Genomic DNA, 22,814 nt, shown 5'->3' on the forward strand with positions numbered 1-22,814 from the left:
AAAATCAATATGTGATATGTTAAGTAAATATTTTTGAAATATATAATTATTAATAATTTTACCAGCCTCTTATATCTTAGGATTATTCATGATAAGACGATAAATTGTATGGTCAAATCCTCACCCTCGTCACCATTTGAACCCATTACTTAGTTTTAGTGAAACCATTCTTGCTAAGGCTTCAGTGACCTCTGTGCTGATAAATCCCACAGGTACTTTCTTTTCCTTCTCTTCCTTGACATTTCTGAAGCATTCAGTGCAGTCAGGAATCATATTTCCGACACACTCTTTGCTTTTGGTTTCCGTTATGTCATACTTCTTAGGCTTTATTTCTACCCCCTCTGGTGGCTTTCACAACATCCTATGCTTAACCATGCTATCTATAGGGTTTTTTGTTTTGTCTTTTTGTTTGTTTGTTTGTTTTGTTTTAATTGTGGTTAAGAAAAAAAAACCACAATATTAACTTTGCCATCTTCACCATTTTTTAAGTGACCAGTACCATAGTGTTAAGATCACTGCACACCATCGAACAATAAATATCTAGAACTTACTCATCTTAACAAACTGAAACTCTGTATCTATCAAACAAACAACCACTGCCCTTTTCCTTTACTCCCAGCCCCTGGCAACTACTACTTTCTACTCTCTGTTCATAGGAGTTTGACTGCTTAGATAACTCATGGACGTGAAGTCGTACAGTATTTGTCTTTTCATGACTGGCTTATTTTAATGTCCTCAGAGTTCATCTATACCGTAGCATGGACAGCATTTCTTTCTTTATAAAGATGAATAACAACATATTGCATGTATGTAGCACGTTTTGTTTACCCATTCATCCATCAATGGATATATAAGATGTTTCTGTCTCTTGGGCTTTGTGAATAATGTTACAGTTAACAAGAATATGCAAATATTTCTTTAGGATCCTGCGTCAGTTTTTTTAGATACATATGCAGAAGTGGGATTGCTGGATCATATGGTAATTCTATTTTTAATTCTTTTGAAGGAACTCCATATTACTTTCTCCAATGGTTACACCATTTTACAGTATTTCCAACAGTGCATAAAGATTCCACTTTCTTCTCATTCCTTGCCAATATTTGGTATTTTCTTTTTTCTTTCTCTTTTTTAATAATTGGTATTTTCTATTTTTCTGGTAGTGGCCATCTTAAAGAATGTGAGGTGCTATCTCATTGTGGTTTTGATTTGCATTTCCCTGATAATCAGTGACCCTGAAAATCTTTTCATATATTTTTTGGACGTTTGTATATTTTCTTTGGGAAAAAAGGGTTTGCAAATATTATCTCCCATTCTGGATGTTGCCTTTTCACTCTGCTAGTTAGGTTTTTAAGAGTAATTCAGTGCTATTCATGTTTTTTGCTATTATTGCCTCTGCTCCTGGTGTCATATCTAAGAAATCATTGTTGAGTCCAATGCTGTGAAGCTTGCCCCTATTTCCTTCTAGGAGTTTCATAGTTCCAAGTCTCACCTTTAGGTCTTTAACCTCTTTTGAGTTAATTTTCTTATATGATTTAGGGTAAGCATCCAACTTTATTCTTTTGAACTTGACTATCTACTTTTCCCAAAACCGTTTGTTGAAGACACTATCCTATCCCCATTGTGTATTCTTGGCACCCATGTCAAAGATCATTTTGTTATAAAAAAAATGGTTGATTTAAGAGCTTTCTATTCTGTTCCATTGGTCAATATGTCTGTCTTCATGCCATTACCATACTGTTTTGATTTCTCTATCTTTGTAGGAAATTTTGAAATCAGAAAGATGAACTCCCACTCCCAGCTTTTCTCCCCCCCCTTTTTTTCTAAGATCTTTCTTCACTGTTTAGAGTCCTTTGAGATTCTATATAAAACTTAGCATTTTCTTTAAAGATTTTATTTATTTGACAGAAAGAGACACAGTGAGAGAGGGGAAGACAAGCAGGGGAAGTGAGAGAGGGAGAAGCAAGCTTCTTGCTGAGCAGGGAGCCTGATGCAGGGCTCAATCCCAGGATGCTGGGATCATGACCTGAGCCAAAGGCAAACTCTTAATGACTGAGCCACCCAGGTACAGGATTTTTTTTTTATGCCATTATGATTTTGATAGGGATTGCATTGAATGTATATCACTTTGGGTGGTATGAGCATTTCCACAATATTAAGTTTTCTAATCCATGAACTCAGGACATCATTCCACTTATTTGAGCAATATTTTGTAATTTCCAGAGTATGAATCTTTGGCCAACTTGGTTTATCCTGAATATTTTATTCTTTCTCATGGTATTGTATGTGGAATTGTTTTCTTAGTTTTCTTTTTGGAATTTTCATCATTAAATCAGTTGTATTTCTATATAGTAACCACGAAATAGATACATGGAAATACCACTGAGTTTTGCATGTCTAGTTGGCATCATACAACTTTACTGAACTTGTTTATTAGTTCTAGCAGTTTTATTGTGGAACCTTTAGGGTTTCCTACACATGAGGTCATATTATCTACAGAGATAATTTTCCTTCTTCCTTTCCTATTTTGATACCCTTTATTTCTTTTTCTTATCTAATTCTATGGTTAATATTTTATGTTGAGGAATTTTCCTTATATTACTACTTTGCTGAATGTTTTTATCATGAAATTGTGTTGAATTATGTTAAATGCTTCTTTTGAGTCAAGAAAATCATGTAGTTTTTCTCCTTCATCTGGTTAGTGTGATACATTACATTAATATTTTTTGTATGTTGAACCATCCTTGCATTCCAGAAATAAATCTCACTTGATCATGGTGCGCCTTTAAATTTGGTTTGCTGGTATTTTGTTGAGGATTTTTACAACAATATTCATCAGTAATATAGGTTTGTAGTTTTTCATGTTTTATTTATTTGTTTATTTATTTCTTTATTATTTATTTTAATAGTTTTCTGATTTTGGAATCAAGGCTATACTAGCTTCATTGTATGACTTTGCAAATGTTCTGTCCTCTTCAATTTGGACATATTGGAGAAGGATTAGTGTTAATTCTTGTTCAATGTATGGTAGAAGTCATCAGTGATATCAAAAGGTCCTGGAATTTTCTTTGTTTAGAACTGTTTGATTAGTGATTCAATCTCGTTACTAGTTTTAGGCCTATTCAGATTTTTAATTTTTTTCATGAATCAGTGTTGGTAAATTGTAGGAATTTGTCCATTTCTTCTAGATTATCTATTTGTTAGCATATATTTGTTTATGGATTTCTCCTCTTTCATTTATGATTATTTGAGTCTTTTTGCAGTGTTTTTGTCTAGCTAAGAATAGATTTATTTTATTGATCTTTAAAAAGAAACCCTATTCCTTTCTTTTTGTATTATCTATTTCTTTCTGCTCTAATAATTATTATTTCCTTCCATCTGCTAACTTTTTTGTTAATGATTGTATTTATTTATTTGAGAGAGAGAGAGAGAATGAATGGGGGGTCGAGGGAGAGGGGGGAGAAGCAGACTCTCCACCAAGCAGGAAGCCCAATGCAGGGCTTGATCCCAAGATCTTGGGATCATGAACTGAACTGAAATCAAGAGTCAGATGCTTAACCAACTGAGCCATCCAGGTACCCCTCCATCTGCTAACTTTGTGTAGTCTGTTCTTTTAGCTACTTGATGTTTAACATTAAGTTGTTGATTTGAGACTTTTGTTCTTTTCTGATGTAGGCATTTACCATTACATAGTTCTCACTTAGTACAACTTTTGCCACACTCCATATGTTTTGGTATGTTATGTTTTGCTGTGTTTTAATTTTCATTTTCATTTGTCTCAAGATACTTTTTAATTTTTTTTCCCCTTAAAGTTTGTTTTTTTCTCATCTAAGTAAGTATGGCCATTCTTGTTCTCTTTTGGCTACTATTTGCATTTTTTTTTTTTTTTTTACCCTTTCACTTTCAGACTATGTGTGTCCTTACATCTAAATTGTATCTCTTGGGGTGCCTGGGTGGCTCAGTGGGTTAAAGCCTCTGCCTTCAGCTCAGGTCATGATCTCAGGGTCCTGGGATCAAGCCCTGCGTCGGGCTTTCTGCTCAGCAGGGAGCCTGCTTCCTCCTCTCTCTGCCTGCATCTCTGCCTGCTTGTGATCTCTTTCTGTCAAATAAATGAATAAAATCTTAAAAAAAATAAATTGTATCTCTTATAGTCAGTGCATTATTGATCTTGTCTTTGTTTTTGTTTTTTTTTAATTTATTCAGCCATTCTGTGCCTTCAGATTGGAGGCTTTAGTCCATTTACATTTAAAGTAACTACTATTAATGAAGGAATTAATATTGCATTTTGTTCATTGCTTTCTGTATGTGGGTTTGTTTGTTTGTTTGTTTCCCTCTTTTCTTCTTGTAGCTTTCCTTTGATTTTATTGAGGTGACAGGTTTTGTCTCCTTTCTCATTTTCTTTTATATTTTTTCAGTAGGTATTTTTCTTTATGGTTACAACAAAGATTCATTTAGCATCTTGTAGTTGTAACAATCTACTTTATTTTGATGACAATTAACTTTAATAGCATATAAAAACTACTCCTTTGTATCTGCCCCCTCTGTTTTATGTTATAATTGTAACAAATTACACTTTTTATATGTTGTATCCATTAACATAGTTTTATACTTACAATGATTTTAATGTTTTTATCTTTTAAATTCTAAACCAGGACCAAAAAGTGATTTATACACCACCATTACAGTAGTATAGACTTTACTATTTGTTGGTATATTTACCTTTACAAGAAAGCTTTATATTTTTATATGCTTTTATGTTGCCTTTCAATTCAACTTGAAAGACTCCTGGTGACATCTCTCTCTCTCTCTCTCTCTCTCATTAAGGATTTTATTTATTTATTTTGGGGGGGGGAGAAAAGGACAAACAGACTTCCCACTGAGCACAGAGCCCAATGTGGGGCTCAATCCCATGACCCTGAAATCATGACCTGAACTGAAATCAAGAGTCAGAGGCTTAACCAACTGAGCCACCCATGTGCCCTTCCTTGTAGCATTTGTTATAGAACAGAATTAGTCATTGTGAATTCCTCTGCTTTTGTTTATCTATTATCTTTATTCCTTCTTCCTTTTGGAAAGAGATTTTTGCTAAAATTGTATTCTTGATTAGCAGGTATTCTTTTCAGCTTTTGGGATATGTCATCCTATTTCTCTTGTAGTCTATGACATTTCTGGTGGTAAATCCACTAATAATCCATGGATGTTCCCTTGTGCAGGACAAATTATTTTATTCTTGCCACTTTCCAGATTCTCTATCTTTGGCATTCATCAGTGGGTTATAATGTTTCTTAGTGTAGGCTTCTTTGAGACCATACTAGTTAGAATTTTGCTTCCTGCAGTTGGATTTCCATTTTCCTCCTCATATTTTGAAAGTGCTGGGCCATTACTTCTTCAAATAAACTCTCCACCCTTCATTTTCTCTTTTCTCCTTCTGGGACTCACACAATATAGATTTTGGTCCTTTGATGGTATCCTATGAGTATCTTACACTTTCTTCCCTTTTCTTTATTCCTCTTTTGTTTTTTCTTTTGCTCCTCCAACTCTATAGTTTAAAATAAGTTGTCTTTTTTTCACTGATTCTGTCTACTACTTCTTCAAGTCTGTTATTGAACCCCTCTAGTGAGTTTTTAATTCATTTGTAGTCTTCAGCTCCACACTGTCAAGAGCTTAAAGTGCTATGCTGTACCAAAATACTGAGAGTGGACACCCTTCTTTTAGGATTTTTTTTTTTAGACAGGATCAAGAAATCAAATCTTAATTATGAGAATTAATGCTTTATTCAAAACTGCTTGAATAACTATTATGTTTAATGGATTGACTCTAAGTCTAGGCAATGTTTTTCAGGGACATTTACCCAAGACAGCTACCTGGTCTTGTCACATGTACAATGTTTATTGCTCACTTGGGAGAGTTTCTTGGGCTTACATTTTATGAAAAAACTTTGATACATTAGTTTTCTACAAACAAAACAAACAAAATCTAATACCCAACAGCTCAGTTAAGATGAGAATGGGGTGAAGCATCAGTGGTGAATTTGCAGAATACCATCATGCCACATAAACATAGTGCCTTATAGGATGCTTACTTAGAGCAAGTTAGGCATGTGAAATTATTAGGGCCTTCTGAACACCGACCTTGAAATCACTTCTTAGAAAGAATGGTTGTTTGGCCAAGATCAGAATGAGTAAAAAAACACCACAAACACACACAAACATACACACACAGACACAGCATTCAACGGGTGACCCTAAAATACAAAACAAAACCACACCTATATGAGAATCATTCCAATATAGGTAAATGAAATGAGAACCAAAAAGCACCTCCTCTTTTGGCAATGATTTTTTAAATATAAGGAGAATTATCACTTGTGGAAAGTTACTACATGTCAAAATGAAGATGAACTTCATTCCTTGTGTAGATTTGATTTTCAGCCTACTTGAATAGGTCTGGGAGGGGACAACAGGTGTGAGAGCCTGGGATTTCTCAGCAGCAAGGTGATTGCATCGGGACATAATCTTGGCTACCGAGGAAAGCTGGAAGCTGTTGCTATAGTCAAATATTGTTTTTGCTTAAATATTTTAAGTATTATTGTTTTCATGACCTGAATTTCTAAGTAGAAATATTTTGAAAACATTACATATTTTGTGTACCACCAGATTCCTTTCAATCCCAATTGCATCATTATTAGTATCATTTTTTAACTCTCCAGTGATTCCAACTGCTCAAATCTTAACACTTAAGGCTCAATCCTGAATTTCTGATGCACATAGTATAATTTATTTCTGATGCACATAGTATAATTTATTTCCTGTGATACTAGAGGCATTTTCTTTCTGTGTTCTCAGTTTTTTACTCCCAAGTGTTGATTTCTTTTCACATTTGAAAAAAAACAGAATAAATTTCAGCCTTCTTAATGTAGGTAGGCTGGTAAAAGGGCTCAAAGATTTCACACCCATCCAAGAGTAGGAGTTTCAGTGTTGAGACACAGCTGGTAATGGAAATCTGGTGGATCCCCAGAGAAGAATCTTGCGTCCGCTAAGATCCCAGAGGTTCTGAGTATTTGAAAGGTACTTAACATGCTCTGCTGAGGTGTGGAACAGATGCTGGAAGCCTACAGAATCTGTGAGGGGTATTTAACGGAACTGTGGTATCTATCCTTATTTAGGGGCTCAAAATATTTAATCCTGTTTGAGCCCTGATTTTGCTTATGAAAAATAGACACTGGATGTTCAAACCTACCCAAATAATGTGATGATGTATTTAACTAATGTGTGTATGGGCTGATTTTGTAATTCATAAAAGTAACATCTAAGTGGAAACCCCATGAATGTTTAATTTTACCATAGAAAATTCACTTTAAATATATTGTCTTTGCTACCACAATGACTAATTGTAAAACTTCATCTCTCTTTCTAGAAATTTCTTTTCACTCACTTAAAGGGCTAATTCCTCTGATCTGCCATCAGACTGCTGCCATCAGATGTATATCATTCCATATTGCAGTATGTTACAGATATTTCAGTGATTTTCCTTTATTCACAAGAGATTTCAGAATCTTACTCTATTTTTTTCACTCTCTTACTTCTAACTAACTTCAACATCTTTTTTTCTTTTTCCTTTTTCTTTTTTTCTTTTTCTTTTTTAATGACTACGACATCCATGATGTCCCATCCGATACTCTTCCTTCTCTGGTCCACTTTACCACCTCCGAAACTCTAATTTCCATTTTCTTCCATTCTGAATATCATACTCTACATTTAAATCTCAATTATGATTTTACCTCATCTCCAACAAATATTCAGTCACACTGGGACATCCTTTGTATCAACCAACTGGTTCCACTGCTGTCATCACTTTGTGTTATCATTGCCTTGCTATCTCAATTTAGATTTAGTAGTCTGACACGGAAATTATTTTTTTTACAGATTCTCAACTCCCTTGAATTTTCCCCATTTGTCACAAACCCCTGACCAATATCAAGCCCATTAAAAGCAACACATTTACTAATCCACATTTACACAAATTTAGCTGGATGATTGAATAGGGTTTTACATATATATACAATACACTCCATATATGTACATGCATACACACACTATATTTTATACAAATATATTTTTTGGGAGGAGCACCTGGGTGGCTCAGTTGGTTGTGAGTGTGTTTTCAGCTGAGGTCATGATCCCATCAGGCTCCCTCCCTGCTCAGTGGGGAGTCTGCTTCTCCCTCTGCCTCTCTTGCTGGCTTGTGCTTTCTCTCTCTGGCTCTCCCTCTCACTCTCAAATAAATAAATAAAATCATAAAAAAATGTATTTTTGGTATACAATTGTATACATAGTAAATTATAAAAGTGTATAACACAGTTATGTTTTAAAGAGAGAGAATGAGCAGAAGGAGAAAGGAAAGAATCTTCATCAGACTTTGTACTGAGCATGGAGCCCAACACTGGGCTTGATCTCACAACCCTGAGATCACAACCCCAAAAGCAAGAGTCCAACGCTCAACCAACTGAGCCATCCAGGCACCCCTCTATCATTATATTTTCTGACTGAACTATTATAATAAGAAATTTCAAGTATGCCTTCAACACTGCCTGGTGATGTCTCAATATTTTTTTTCTATTTTTTTCCATTTGTAATAACCTAAAACGACGATTTTACACACTTTTGTTTCATCCCTGAATTAAATACACCTTCTGCCTTGCACAGTCTCACTGATGCTTTAAATATATTTCACTGGAAAAACAGAAGCCATCAGATAAATATGTGCCATCTTCCCACTACCAATTATAGCAAACTACCTACACACACACAGACACACATGTTCTCCCTGCTGCAATACATGTACTATCTCTGTGCTCACCTCGGGTCAAAACTTCCACTTATGTACTGTACTCCACTGGCTCTTGATGATTCAAAAATATCCTCCTATAAATAGTCTCACATTTCCTACATTACCAATGTTTCTGTCCTTCCAATCAGTAAGGGGGAAAAGCACTGAAGAACTTTCATTTCTGGGGCTGTAGAATTTATCTTTAAAAATATATCTTGATTAAAAATAAATTTCTGATAGAAATTATGGGTTGATATAGGGATAATTTTATAAGGATAATTGACTTTCATAAAATATTAAACTAAGTCCCTAGGCACCAAAATGAAGAGAGACAAGGAAATTTTACTGACTTGTAGGCTTCACAGCTATGGCTACATTCAAGGCATTTGCTCCTCTCAGTTATTTGGACATATTGGTCTGAATGTACTCATGTGGGAAAAAACAAAACACCTCCCACTTCAAAATTTTGTTTTGAATTTTGTTTGAAATTTGTTTTGAATTCGTTATCTCTTTGAAACACATACTTTGTCTTTTAAAATAAAAAATATATCAAATGTTTTAGAAAAGGAGAGGCATAACAAACATACAAGGAAAGAGAAGAAAGCCAGCATCCTCAGAAGTCTATACCCTTCATGAAAAGTAGGACATAGAAGAAAACCAGTTGAGTTGAATTTAAATTAACCTCAACAAGTTAATTCCAGATTGTTAAAGGCTGAGACCATCCTAGACCTCCTGGAAGAATAAGTGCAAATGATCTCCACTGGTGTGCCTTCTTACGGTATTCCCATAACTTCTGCCTTTTGAAATTGAATATAAAACCCCAAATTATGAAATACAAAGGGGCTCATATCAAAAAAGCTCAGAGGAATACAGACATTGGATAATGCATGTGTTCAAAGTATTTAGAAAGGTAAACGAGAGATTTATAAAGATGGGGCCAGAAATAAGATAATAAAACAAAACAGACAAATCTTAAAAAAATTTAAATTGCATGATCATAACTCTTACAATTACAATGGGAAGTGTGAAATAAATTTAGACAAAATAAGAGTGTGTGAGAATGAAAGTAGATCTAAGAAATTAGATCTAAATAGATCACTCAGATGCCTGAGTGACTCCATTTGTTAAGCATCTGCCTTCTGCTCAGGTCATGATCTCAGGGTTCTGGGTTCAAACCCTAAATCAGGCTCCCTGCTCCATGGGGGGTCACTTCCTCCCTCTCACTCTGCCTGCTGCTCCCTCAGCTTGTGTACTCTCTCTCTCTCTCCATCAAATAAATAAATAAAAACTTAAAAAAAAAAGTAAAAGAAAACATATTTACAGAAATTACCTGAAATGGAAACAAAGAGACAAAGAGAAGGAAAAAAAAAAATAAGAGTAGAAGCTACTGTAAGTAAAAATAGAAAGTTTATAACGAGACTAATCCAGAGAGAGAAATGTCAGGAAAAGAGGGTGAGAAAAATTGAAAGAAAATACTGCTTAGAAATAGTCCAGATTTAAAGAAGAAAAAACTAATTCTCAGATTTAGAAATAATAAAACATTCATACAGGAAAGCTAAAAAGAAACCCACAACCTGAGTACACTATGGAGAAAAGAAAAATCAGAGACAGAAGGGTTTTAAATGAGCCCAACAGAAAACACAGATTATCTTCTAACATATAGAACTAAGAATGGTAGCGCCCAACCCATCAGCAAAAATGGAACCACAAGCCGAAAATAATAAATTCTCAATGTGGTGAGAAAAATAATGATCAAACCCAAATTAACAAACCAACTAAATGAATATAGAAGAATTAAGTACATTAAACATATTTTTTTTCTTACACACACACATAAAACACATTTAAAAAAAAATCACTAACAGGGACACCTGGGTGGCTCAGTGGTTTAAAGCCTCTGACTTCGGCTCAGATGGTGATCCCAGGGTGCTGGGATTGAGCTGCACATTGGGCTAGCTGCTCAGCAGCAAGCCTGCTTCCCTTCCTCTCTCTCTGCCTACCTCTCTGCCTGCTTATGATCTCTGTCTGTCAAATAAATAAATAAAATCTTAAAAAAAATACTAGCAAAAGATCCTTTCCAAAGTAACTTCTTATACTACATACTTCAGAAACCAGGAAATCTCAGAAATAGGTTTTCATTTATCCAATAATGTTTTGCTTTGACCTTAATTATTGACATAGTTTTGCTGTGTCCACGCTACTAGTTTAGAATATCTTCTTGCTTTCTAATTATGTATGGACCCGAGAGTGGTGGTTACAGGTTCAAGCAAGGAGCAATCACAGGGGAAGTTTATTATCCCTGGAAGAGGACACGTTATTCTCAAGTCCTTGCCAGAACTGAGTTACACCACTGCACCTCAAGAAATGGGAAGTCTACATAATCCAGGGGCCGCATTTCCACCTCATAGGTATGACTCAACTCTCATGGACATGGAGGACAAATTTTGGTGGGTAGTTTAGCTGGCTCCCCCATTACAGCTCAATATGAGCCTTTCCTGAGTTCTCTTTCCCTGGAGGACTATATTTCTCAGAGGTGACTCTCACTGTTTTGCTGACCAAAGCGCCATTTGCAAGTTCATAATACTGTGACACAGTCAGATCATTTTACATCTGGAAAGGACTTCAGTGGCTATATATTTCATTTTCATTGATCTGTCCATCTTTCCATCAGGATCAGGCATTAAGTACAGACATACAGACAGCTGATCAGAGAGCAGTGGCACTTGCCCTAAAAGGGTCAAAATTAGAGGGCAAAATTGAGTTAGACACATAAACATGTATAATAAACACACTTATTAAATCATCGCTTCTAAATCCTATTTGGGAATACATTTTTATTTTTAGCAGCATTATATACGTACATAGTTTGGGTTTTTTTGTTTGTTTGTTTTTTTAGTTTTTATTTATGTAATTGAAAGAGAAAGAGAGTGCACAAGCAGGGGGAGCTGAAAGCAGAGGGAGAAGGACAAGAAGACTCCCATCAGAACAGGGAGCCCAATACAGAACTCAATCCCAGGACCCTGGGATCATGACCTAAGGTGAAGGCAGATGCTTAACTTACTGAGCCACCCAGGTGCTTCACAAGCACATGGTTTGAAATGCACTAGTAATAAAAAGCTTATAATGAAATTCATTGTCCTGTGCTCATGCTCAGTCTACCTACCAATTCCATTCATATAAACTTTCCTGCATTCCCACATTGTCTAAGACACTTTTTAAATCACAGTTTTGTACAATTAAATAGTTATTGTTGATTTTATTCATGAATAATATAAATATTCTGCATCGATAACTAATATACTGCTATCCTTCTTCATTCAGTTTTTATTTTCATAGAATTAACGATGACTCATGTTTTCTTTTTGTTTTTCCTGTGGTATCTGAGTCTAAATAAAGGTTAGTAATTTATCCAACTTCACACAGATGTAAGGGAATTAGAAAATTCTGACCCACATTTTTATTGCAAAGATTACGGTTGTCCTCCTCTATAACATGTGGAACTTTCTGGAATCATCAGTGCTGCAGGTAAACAAAAGTTTTAAGCTGAATTCTGCTGTAACCTGAAGCCATGGAATGGTGGCATATGACAAAATGGTGGAGGTCATGTTCCTAGAGTGGGCTTTCCCCAAGAAGTTGCAAGGATAAAGTTTTGTTCCTTTATTTGGATTTCAATAACCATGACTATATTCAATTACTCATTTTTTAATAATGAGTATATAAGAAAATTACAACTAGCAAATCAAGTGATACTGCTTTTCTATTCATGCTAGTGGTGTAAAAGTATGTAAGAACAGCTTAAAATTTAACTTCAAAGTCTTAGGTAAATTAAAATGCAGCCGATAATGTGAAAGAAAATTGTGTGGTTGGGCAAAGCTACATGCTAAGGAAGGATTTACTAAGTATCCTTTTATCCTCCATTTATTATGTGTCAGGCATTGTGATAGATTCACATGTACAGGTCTAATCTTTAATCAGTTCATGCAAATAGATATATTTAGTTCCATTTACAGATAAGGAAAATTAGATAACAGTTAAATGAATTTTCTAAAGTAAGATAACTGGTGAAGGGCAAGGAGACCAAACCACCTTCTCCATCCTTGGCCTTACCTAATAGTATGTGGTTGGAGCAAAATCCTCATCAGTTTTGCCTGAGGCAAAACATTTTTTTTCTTGTTTGCTATGTATAAGGTACTCACAATGCAGATTCTATGCAAGGTGCAAGGAAATACAAAATTTTAGACATTTATGAGACCATAAAAAAGGTAAACAAACCAAGTTTCAAAAGAACATAGAGCTGTGGGGCCCCCGGGTGGCTCAGTGGGTAGGGTATCTGCCTTCGGCTCGGGTCGTGGTCTCGAAGTCCTGGGATCAAGCCCCATGTCAGGCTCTCTGCTAGGCGGGGAGCCTGCTTCCCCCCCTCTCTCTGCCTGCCTCTCTGCTACTTGTGATCTCTGTCTGTCAAATAAATAAATAGAATCTTGAAAAAAAAAACAAAAACAAAGGTTATGTTGTAAAGAGAAGAACGCCAGGGAGTTTTTGATTTATTGTCTGTAATTAATTATTGGTTACATTTTTAATTACATTTTTACAGTAGTGCAAATGAAAAAATAAAGATTTCATGCCCCTATTAGTTCATAAAGAACCTTTCTAATTCTTAATAAAAAGTTACTTGACACTGAATACTGTCTGCACTGATTTTAAAACACTACATAGAATCTAATAAAATAGCTCTATTTTATTATTTTATTTTATTTTACTTTGCTTTGTTTTGTTTTTGTTTTTGTTTTAAAAATTACAGAATATCAGCATCACTAGACTTCTTGTAATCTCCTCTCATTTATGTTCTCCATATACTCAGGTCACAAACTTCCCTGAAATAACCACACTTTGTTTTCAGGAATACTTCTTACCTATTCTTACCATCTCAACAGTCCATCCTTTTCTGGGCTGTTTGTTATCTTCTTGAGACACATTAAAACTCACATAGCCAGCGTCTGTCCTAGTGCTCGTGACGGGTTTACAGCGATGGTAGGAAATACACCTAATGTTTCTAAAGCTGTTGATCATTTTGTTCCTTGAGGTGTATTTCCACAACCAGCGGGTGTGCTCTGGGACTCACCCAGAAGAAATGATGGCCCGGAGGCAACAGGGACACGGTCTGGCTGCAGGAGAGTGTTCTATCTCCTTCTCTTCCTTACCGCAGCAGGTGGGTTCCTGCGGCCTGCCAAGGAGAGCAGTGCACCTGTGTGCAGCATGGGATAGCTGTGTTAGCTGAGGGGGGCCCATGACACCCCAGAGCCATCTGGAGAACCAGAGGAGTGCCAGAGAATTATCAAATTTGGACAAAAACCAAATCAAGCAACTGGCTTAAAAGAAAGACTCAACTTTCTCAGTGCCCTTTTCTTTAGAAGGTGATAGAAAAATGACAGGTTTGGAGTCAAACACAGCTAAGTTGAAATGATCACTTTATTTCTTTTTTTTTTCAAAGATTTTTCTTTATTTATTTGACAGATAGAGATCACAAGTAGGCAGAGAGGCAGGCAGAGGGCGGGGTGGGGGGGGAAGCAGGCTCCCTGCTGAGCAGAGAGCCCGATGCGGGACTCAATCCCAGGACCCTTTAGATCATGACTTGAGCCAAAGGCAGAGGCTTAACCCCCTGAGCCACCCAGGCACCCTATCACTTTATTTCTTAAAAGTTTTGTTACCTTACACTTAATTGATTTGTATAATCTCACTCTTCTTACCTACAAGATGCAAGAGAATATGATGCATATAAGACTTCCAACTTTATATATGTTACACTTCATATTTCATCAAGTGTAAGTGTGACTTAACCTCGATCGCACAGCAGTATCTCCAGGTCAATCTTGGCCTCAGGACTTATCTTTTTCAAATAACTTAGGCAAATTCTCCCTCTCAAAAATATAAATCCTCTATTTTTTAAAAAGGATTCATTTTCCTTTCCTTTTTTTTGTATGCAATGTATTTTATCTTATTTTATTTTTTAATATATTTTATTTTTTATTTTAGTGTTTTGTTTTTATTAAGGTTTCATTTATTTATTGAGAGAGAGAGAGAGGAAGCAGGAGAAGGAGCAGAGGGAGACAAAGAGAGACTCTCAAGCAGACTCCTGCAACTCAGCACAGAACCCAAAGCGGATTAGATCTCATAATCCTGAGATCATGACCTGAGCTGAAATCAAGAATCAGACGCTTAACCAATTGAGCCACCCAGGTGCCCCCATAAGTCTTCTTAAGTGAGGACTGTGCTTAGTGACTTCCTTCCCAAGACAACAGTGTGGAAAAGGAGGAGGGGAGAATATTGACGGTGAAGAAACCTGACAAACACTATCTCAAGCCAGTGAAAAGTTATCTTGATGGTATGTATCTTGACATGCTGTGTTGAAAATGACACTTTACCTGTTATCTTGCTCCCCCAAACCACAACTGCAGCTTAACCACGGGGGAAACAGCAGAATGAACCAAATTGAGGAACATTCTACAAAAAAATTCTCAAAATTGTGAAAGTCATCAAAAAACCCTTAGGCGATTGTGGCCATTGCTGCTATGAACACTGGGGTACAGATAGAATAACTCAGAGAGAGTCAATTATCATATGGTTTCACTTACTTGTGGAGCATAAGGAATAACATGGAGGACATTAGCAGAAGGAAAGGAAAAGTGAATTGGGAGAAACGGGAGGGGGAGACAAACCATGAGAGATTGTGGACTCTGAGAAACACACTGAGAGTTTTAGAGGGGAGGAGGTGGGGGGTTAGGTGAGCCTAGTGAGTGTATTAAGGAGGGCATGTATTGCATGGAGCACTGGGTGTGGTACATAAACAATGAATCTTGGAACTCTGAAAAAAATAAAAAAATAAAATAAAATAAAAACAAAACAAAACAACCCTTAGGAAGATCTGAGAAACAGCTGCTATTTAGAGGAACAGAGTATTGTATTCTGGATGGGCTCTTGGAGCAGTAAAAGGACATCATGTAGAAATTAAGGAAATCCAAATGAGATGGGGAAGTTGATCCATCATAATGTATCAATATCAAATGTCATAGCCGAGTCACACAAGTCACAGTAATCTTAGATGCTGATAATAAGAAAAACTGCCTGTCATATATACAGGAACTCTCTATATGACCCCTCACAACTGTTTTAGAAATCTAAAGTTATTATAAATAAAATGCTTATTTAAAAAATCAAATGCATAGTAATTCACAGTAAGAAAAATTGGTACATGGCAGATCCCTATTTTATTTTCTTACCAGGCCTGTCCCTTCTTGGACATTAGATCAGGAAGAACATTTTTAGAAATTCATTATTTACAATCAATTTTGTCTAAAGATACTTCAATAAGTTATTTTTTAAATTGAAACACTTTTTGAAGTGTTAATTACCAAAACTTCCTTTTATTCAAGACTGATTCTGCATTGGCATAGTTTACAATGCTTTTTGGGAAAATAAAATGTAGGAATACTTGGTGCACATTCTTGGTTAAATTTGGATTCCGCCTCATACAAAATTCAGTGAGCTTCTTAGATGAATGGATAATAGGAATCAGAAAATCATACTGACAGGTAATTTATACTTGATAAATTTATCCTCATGAAATTTTGTAACACAAATTAATTAAACACGGGCAAAGTTTGCCACAGCAAATGTGTATTGTATCTGAATAATGCAGGTTAAAAAAGGGTTTCTGAGCCAAATGAATTCTGGCCAAAGGGATTTGGGGGAATATGTGAGGAATATGATTTGTCTAATTTGCCCAATGTGCTAATATTTACTCTGTGGATTTTTAAGAGAAAACTGACTGCAATATGAAATAAAGTTTACCTTTCTCTTCACTAAGTCCACATTCAGACCACAGAGAACCCTACAATTACCTCTTAGAGCATTTATGAACCCCAGTTCTGGTTTATGTCCATTCAGAATACAGAGGAGGTTAGATGCTAGAAGTCAGAAATACCTGGATTTAAAGTCAGACTCAATATCCGAATGACATTGGCAATTTGTCCAACTTTGAAAAAACTGATATATATATATATGTGTGTGTGTGTGTGTGTGTGTGTGTATCTATACATATATATATTTTTTTTCTTAACATGAAGCTATAACTACTTAATATACCAGGCCATTGATAATTTTGAAACAAATATTATTTCTTTCCTTTTTATTTCTGCTTTCCATAACCCTCTTCCCTGTCTTTCTAAACAATACCAAAAAAAAAAAAAAAAAAAACCCACAAAAAACCAGAAATCCAAATATTGCTTTGCCAGACGAGTCCAGTTTACCCTCAAAATATTTACTGGTTCTTAATTAATCTGCCCAGAATTCCCACTCTCAAGAAAACTATTTGCCACAACCTAGACCTTTTTTGAATTATGATGATTGTGGGAGTTTTTGTGTCTCTTAACTTCTTTTAACTAAAATATTACCCTGGATTCAGATTTATAGGACAAGTTATCACATGGAGATGAATTAGAAGAAATCAGAGGGATTATACTTCCTAATATGTTGATACAAGGGAGACTGTTCAATAACTATTTGTTAAAGAGTGTGGCATACTTAGCTTGAGACTTTAATTCACTTTTAACTTTAATTCACTTTTAACTGCAAAGAAATGCCAGTCAATCCTCAAAAAGTGTCTAGTATGACCCAGATTAAGTAGTTTCCCTTTACGGTATCATCTGCTAATCCCCACACTAATTGATTATTTAAAAGAAAAAAAAAAAGGGGGGGCACCTGGGTGGCTCAGTGGGATAAAGCCTCTGCCTTCGGCTCAGGTCATGATCCCAGGGTCCTGGGATCGAGCCCCACATCGGGCTCTCTGCTCCGCGGGGAGACTGCTTCCTCTTCTCTCTCTCTGCCTGCCTCTCTGCCTACTTGTGATCTCTCCCTGTCAAATAAATAAATAAAATTAAAAAAAAAAAAAAAAGAAAAAGAAAAAAAAAAGTAGTACATTTCTTTCAACATGACGTCCAAAATATTTCGTCCCTCCGTAATTCTTATTTCTTTGACTTTCTTCCATAAAAACACTCCCTCTTCTCTTCTCTTCCTTGACTTTTTTATTAGCTCTTCATGGTGTGTACAAGGTAAGTTCAAGCACTTCAGCATGACCTACAAGGTCTCCTGTCGCCTGCTTTCTTCCCAGATGTCACCTCCTGACACTTACCTATTTGCAATTCCTACTCTAACAAGGGTGAACTCCATAAACGTTCCCAGCGTTCTATGCTGTTTCATGATTCTATTCACTGGCTTGTCTTGCTCTATTTGCCTTTAATGAGCCCTGTCTCCTGTTTAGTGAACTTAAACTTAATAACTTTTGTTCAGTTGGAGTGTCTTCTTCCTCAGAGAACTTTAAACCTCAAAATTCAGATTGAGATACTTTTTTCCCCCATACTCACAGAGCATTTCTCCTTTATGCTAATTTACTCTTAATTTATTACTTAAAAATATTTAACTGCCTGCCTCAACCAATTGTGTATGGAGGACAGGAATTGTGTCTTTCTGACCCTTTTATTTGTAATGGTTCTCCACACACTTTCCTATTTAGTATATGATCAATATTTACATTTTTTTCTCAGTTGGACAATTTGCCACCCATCAATGCTGGGGTTGATCATTCATGACAGCTATTATGTCATTTGATTAATTGTTACAATAATTCTGCAATTTTTGTTATTATTGTTTTACAGAAAAAGGAAACTGAGGCTCAGGGATGTTAATTATGTTGCACAAGAAAGCATTGTTATAACAATTATTCTACCTCCAAACCCATGGTCTTTGAATTGTATCACTTCACCTCTGTTTCTGCCTGCCTTTCAAATAACAACGCAATTTTTCTGTGCCTAAGATTTTTTTTTCCTCTTGGGGGAATGAAAATTCTAGGTACTTGAACACAATGAGAAAAGAGTTAATCCTGACCCCAGGGATTAACAAAGAAGGTTTCATGAAGGAAAACAGAACCTGAGGTAGACTTCAATACAGAACAGGATTTATGGAGGTAGGGAAGTTGGTTGGAGAAATTCCAGATGGACTTGTGCCACTGCTCTGGACATGAGAAATCGGTGTTTGAGGCATGAAGTTTGCCATCAACAGAGGATAAAAGAAGGAAGCTCTTATTTAAGATGCGACTATAATGTTTACTCGAAGGAAAACCACCTGGACAGATAAGAAGGTGGTGCAGAAAGAAACTCTTTTTTCTCTTTAATTTTTAGTCAATTTTCTTTTTCAGGACACTTAAGCAATTACAGAATGTTTGAAGAGATAGTACAGAGATTTCCCACATATATCACACCCAGTTTTCCTGATTAGTAATATCTTACACTGGCACAATACCTTTTTTACTATTAATGAACCAATATTGATACATTATTAGCTAAATTTCATAGTCTATGTAGATGACTCAGTTTTCTTAGCTTTTACTTAAGTCTTTTCACTATTCTAAGATCCCATCCAGAAAACCACTTGACATTAAGTTGGCACTTCTCTTTAGGTTCCTCTTGCCTACGGCAGTTTCTCAGACTTTCCTTATTTTTTTTTAAAGATTTTAGTTATTTATTTGACACAGAGAGAGATCACAAGTAGGCAGAGAGGCAGGCAGAGAGAGAGGGGGAAGCAGGCTCCCCGCCGAGCAGAGAGCCCGATGCGGGACTCGATCCCAGGACCCTGAGATCATGACCTGAGCCGAAGGCAGAGGCTTTAACCCCCTGAGTCACCCAGGTGCCCCGACTTTCCTTATTTTTAATGACCTTGATGGTTTTGCAGAGTACTGGGGATAAATTCTGCAGCATGCCCTATTAGACTTTGTCTAAAGTATCACAATTTCTACCCGGCTAAACAACTGTCTAGTAAAGATATTATAGTGTATTAAAACTTGTTTAGAAGAAATGTGCTACACATTATGAGCATAGTTAGTGTTGTAGTTATAAGCCTGGGCCTAGGCAAGCAAGAAGCATTTGTTAGGGCAATGGAGTATTCAAAAACTGATTCTCCGGATGTTATCAACTCAAACAACTGATGACACCAAACTGAGTATATTTCTACTGTGGTAATGGAGAACACTACCCTGCAAAACTTTAGCAGTGTCTATTGGGAGTGAGGGGCAGTGGCTTTGATTAAGATTGGGTAAAAACACCAGGGTGCAGGAAACTAAATCTGATGAAAACCTCGTGGGAAGGATTTTGAGATGAGGGAAACAGAGAATCTTAGGGCCAAATTATCTGTTGATATTTTCCACTGAAGAATTGGTTGGGTTTTGGGGAGGTTTCTGTAATGAACAAATAAATGGTTTACCTGGGCAGGAGAACTGAAATCATGGTAATGAGAACAGGGAAGGAGCATAATGTCATATTACTCTGAACAATAAAGTCTGCTAACATTTTCTTTGTCCAGGCTGAGTTTGGAGGTAGGTGGTTTTAGTTCTTGGACTATTTAAAGTTGTGGAGGCAAGTTGTGGAGGCAAGAAAGTACTATAACTTAGCATGTATCACTAGTTACACAAATAACAGTGTTTAGTAAAGGTCTCTACTATGTCTTTAACCTGTTTTTAATCATAAATTTACTGTTCAAGATGACAGAATGAAAGTACTAATGCTTCCTTTTCTCTAAGTGATCAACTAACCAAAAAGGAAAATGAGGAACAGAAATAGAAATTTATATTTAATGCATCCAAGTGATATCTGTGGAAAATATTTAATGTCCACCATAAAATGACTGCCATTAAATAAATAAAAATGATATTAAGTAAATTTCCATTGAGATAAGAAAACATAATGAGACAGCTAACTTTTTATTTTTTTAATTTTTTAAATTTTTTTAAAAGATTTTATTTATTTATTTGACAGACAGAGATCACAAGTAGGCAGAGAGGCAGGCAGAGAGAGAGGAGGAAACAGGCTCCCCGCTGAGCAGGGAGCCCGACGCGGGGCTCGATCCCAAGACCCTGGGATCATGACCTGAGCCGAAGGCAGAGGCTTTAACCCACTGAGCCACCCAGGTGCCCCGAGACAGCTAACTTTTTAAAAGAAGATCCCAGGGGCGCCTGGGATTGATTAATTAATTAATTAATTGCATTGTAATTAATTCCTTGATATAAAAAGTCTCAATATTATATGAATACTGTAAAATGGAAATAAATATTAAATGTGGTTTAGTATAGATCTACTAAACAGATCTTGGAATCCATGTCCCAAAGAATCATCTTTAGATATAATCCAGCTGTTAGATGAGCCTGATAATCTTGGATGCCTGAGGCAAGCAGAAAGTCATAAGTTCAGCTTCCTCAAGAGCTTCTCCAATAAAATACTATCCATGAAATGATTTTGGTGACTGAACGGCCTCCCCATTGACTACACTCAGAACCAAACTAAGCCACTAAGATGTTGTAAATATGGCATTTCTCCTGCATATCAGCCACCCTTGTGTGTTACCACTCAGATGGACAAGCCTTCACTCCTTGCTCTCACTGTCATTTTGGAGAGTTAAATAAGAATCTTCTGAATGCTCTGTATCGAATATAGAAATATATTAATAAATATCTGTTTTCAAAGCAGTACAAGAAATCTTTGTGAATGGGGAGTTCAGAGGTAACTCCCTTCATGGCCTTGAAGAAAATTCTTTAACTTCTGAGACAGAGGAAGATGCTTTGAGTTTGGAAATGGCTCAACACCTTTCCATTCCTCATTTATGTTTGCAGCACTGGACAGCTTCGCTATTTTGCCAAGTAATTCACAGAGTGGAGAGCTGAGTGTGAATGTGTGAGAAACTTTGAGTTCTAGAGTGCCTTAAGGTAATACTGTTTCATGATTTTCAAATACTAGGGTCATTCTAATTCTAAATTCTTCTGCAATTATGCAGCCCACTTGACCGAGTTCAAAGAAGACAACTTCAGAAGTCAGCATAAATAGTGGGAAAGCAGAGTGCACAGAAAAGCAGTCTGAGAGGGATTCACTTGTCCCCTTGAACCAGGTCATCAATCTGCATAAATTCTGGTTTCCTCCATCAAGTTCCTCCTCTGTGCCTATGTGAGGAATGTGGAAGTGGTGGGGGCTGTCAGGAGGTAGGATTCCCTGAGGAGATACGAAGTGCCAATATGAATGAGGGCTGAAACTGGAAAGAAGTAAGTTGCAGGAATTTGGGGTCACTATTCTGGGATGAGAGCACGCTGTTTGGGGGAAGGGATTTGGACCCCTCTCTAGGGCACACATTCTGAAATCAAGCAGTCTGAGTTTGGCTCCCAGCTCTGTCACTCGTCAGCTCTGGGAGTTTGAACACATAGTCCAACTTCTCGAAGCATGATTCCTCTTCTGCAATGTGAGTGACAGCCTCAGAGAGGTGTTGAGAATATAAAATGAGATAAACATGTAAAACAGCTTAGCACGATGTGTTAGGGATGTTGATAATGATACTGTTTACAGCTCCTTCCAAGGACAGGGTGGCTCTGAATGTGGGGAGGTCAGCTAATGGAGGGCGCTGGGGATGAGACCGAGAAAGTCAGGATGAAAGTGCATCTGATGATATTTATTATGTTTCTCATATATTCCTTTTCAAAGGTTCAAATAACCTGGCTGATGTAAAAGCACAATAAACACAATCAAACCCATTACAAATAAAATATGTTATTATATAACTAGTCACATTCATCTGCAAATGCTTAAAGCCTTTGGATACAGTTTTTTTTAATTTCTTTTTATTGATCAAGTACCTTGCAATAACATTTACTGTAAAGTTTGTTAAAAAATATCATTTATTCAAAAGAATAAATAAAGACATTTTACCTCAACAGAAGGTGGATTATCAAAAATTGAATTAGTGAGATCTGGATAAACACATTTCAACTTCATTCGCTGTTCCTTTGGATTTAATTTTATAGCTTAGAAAGATTAAGTTTGGAGTTCCTCATTTGCAATGGCCCTTGTGTATCAGAAGCCCAGTTGCTGCCCCAGCTGGATAATCCCCCAGAGCAGGGACCACCC

The sequence above is a fragment of the Meles meles genome, chromosome 9 (genome assembly GCF_922984935.1).
Source record: "Meles meles chromosome 9, mMelMel3.1 paternal haplotype, whole genome shotgun sequence".
NCBI classification, from domain to species: Eukaryota; Metazoa; Chordata; class Mammalia; order Carnivora; family Mustelidae; genus Meles; species Meles meles.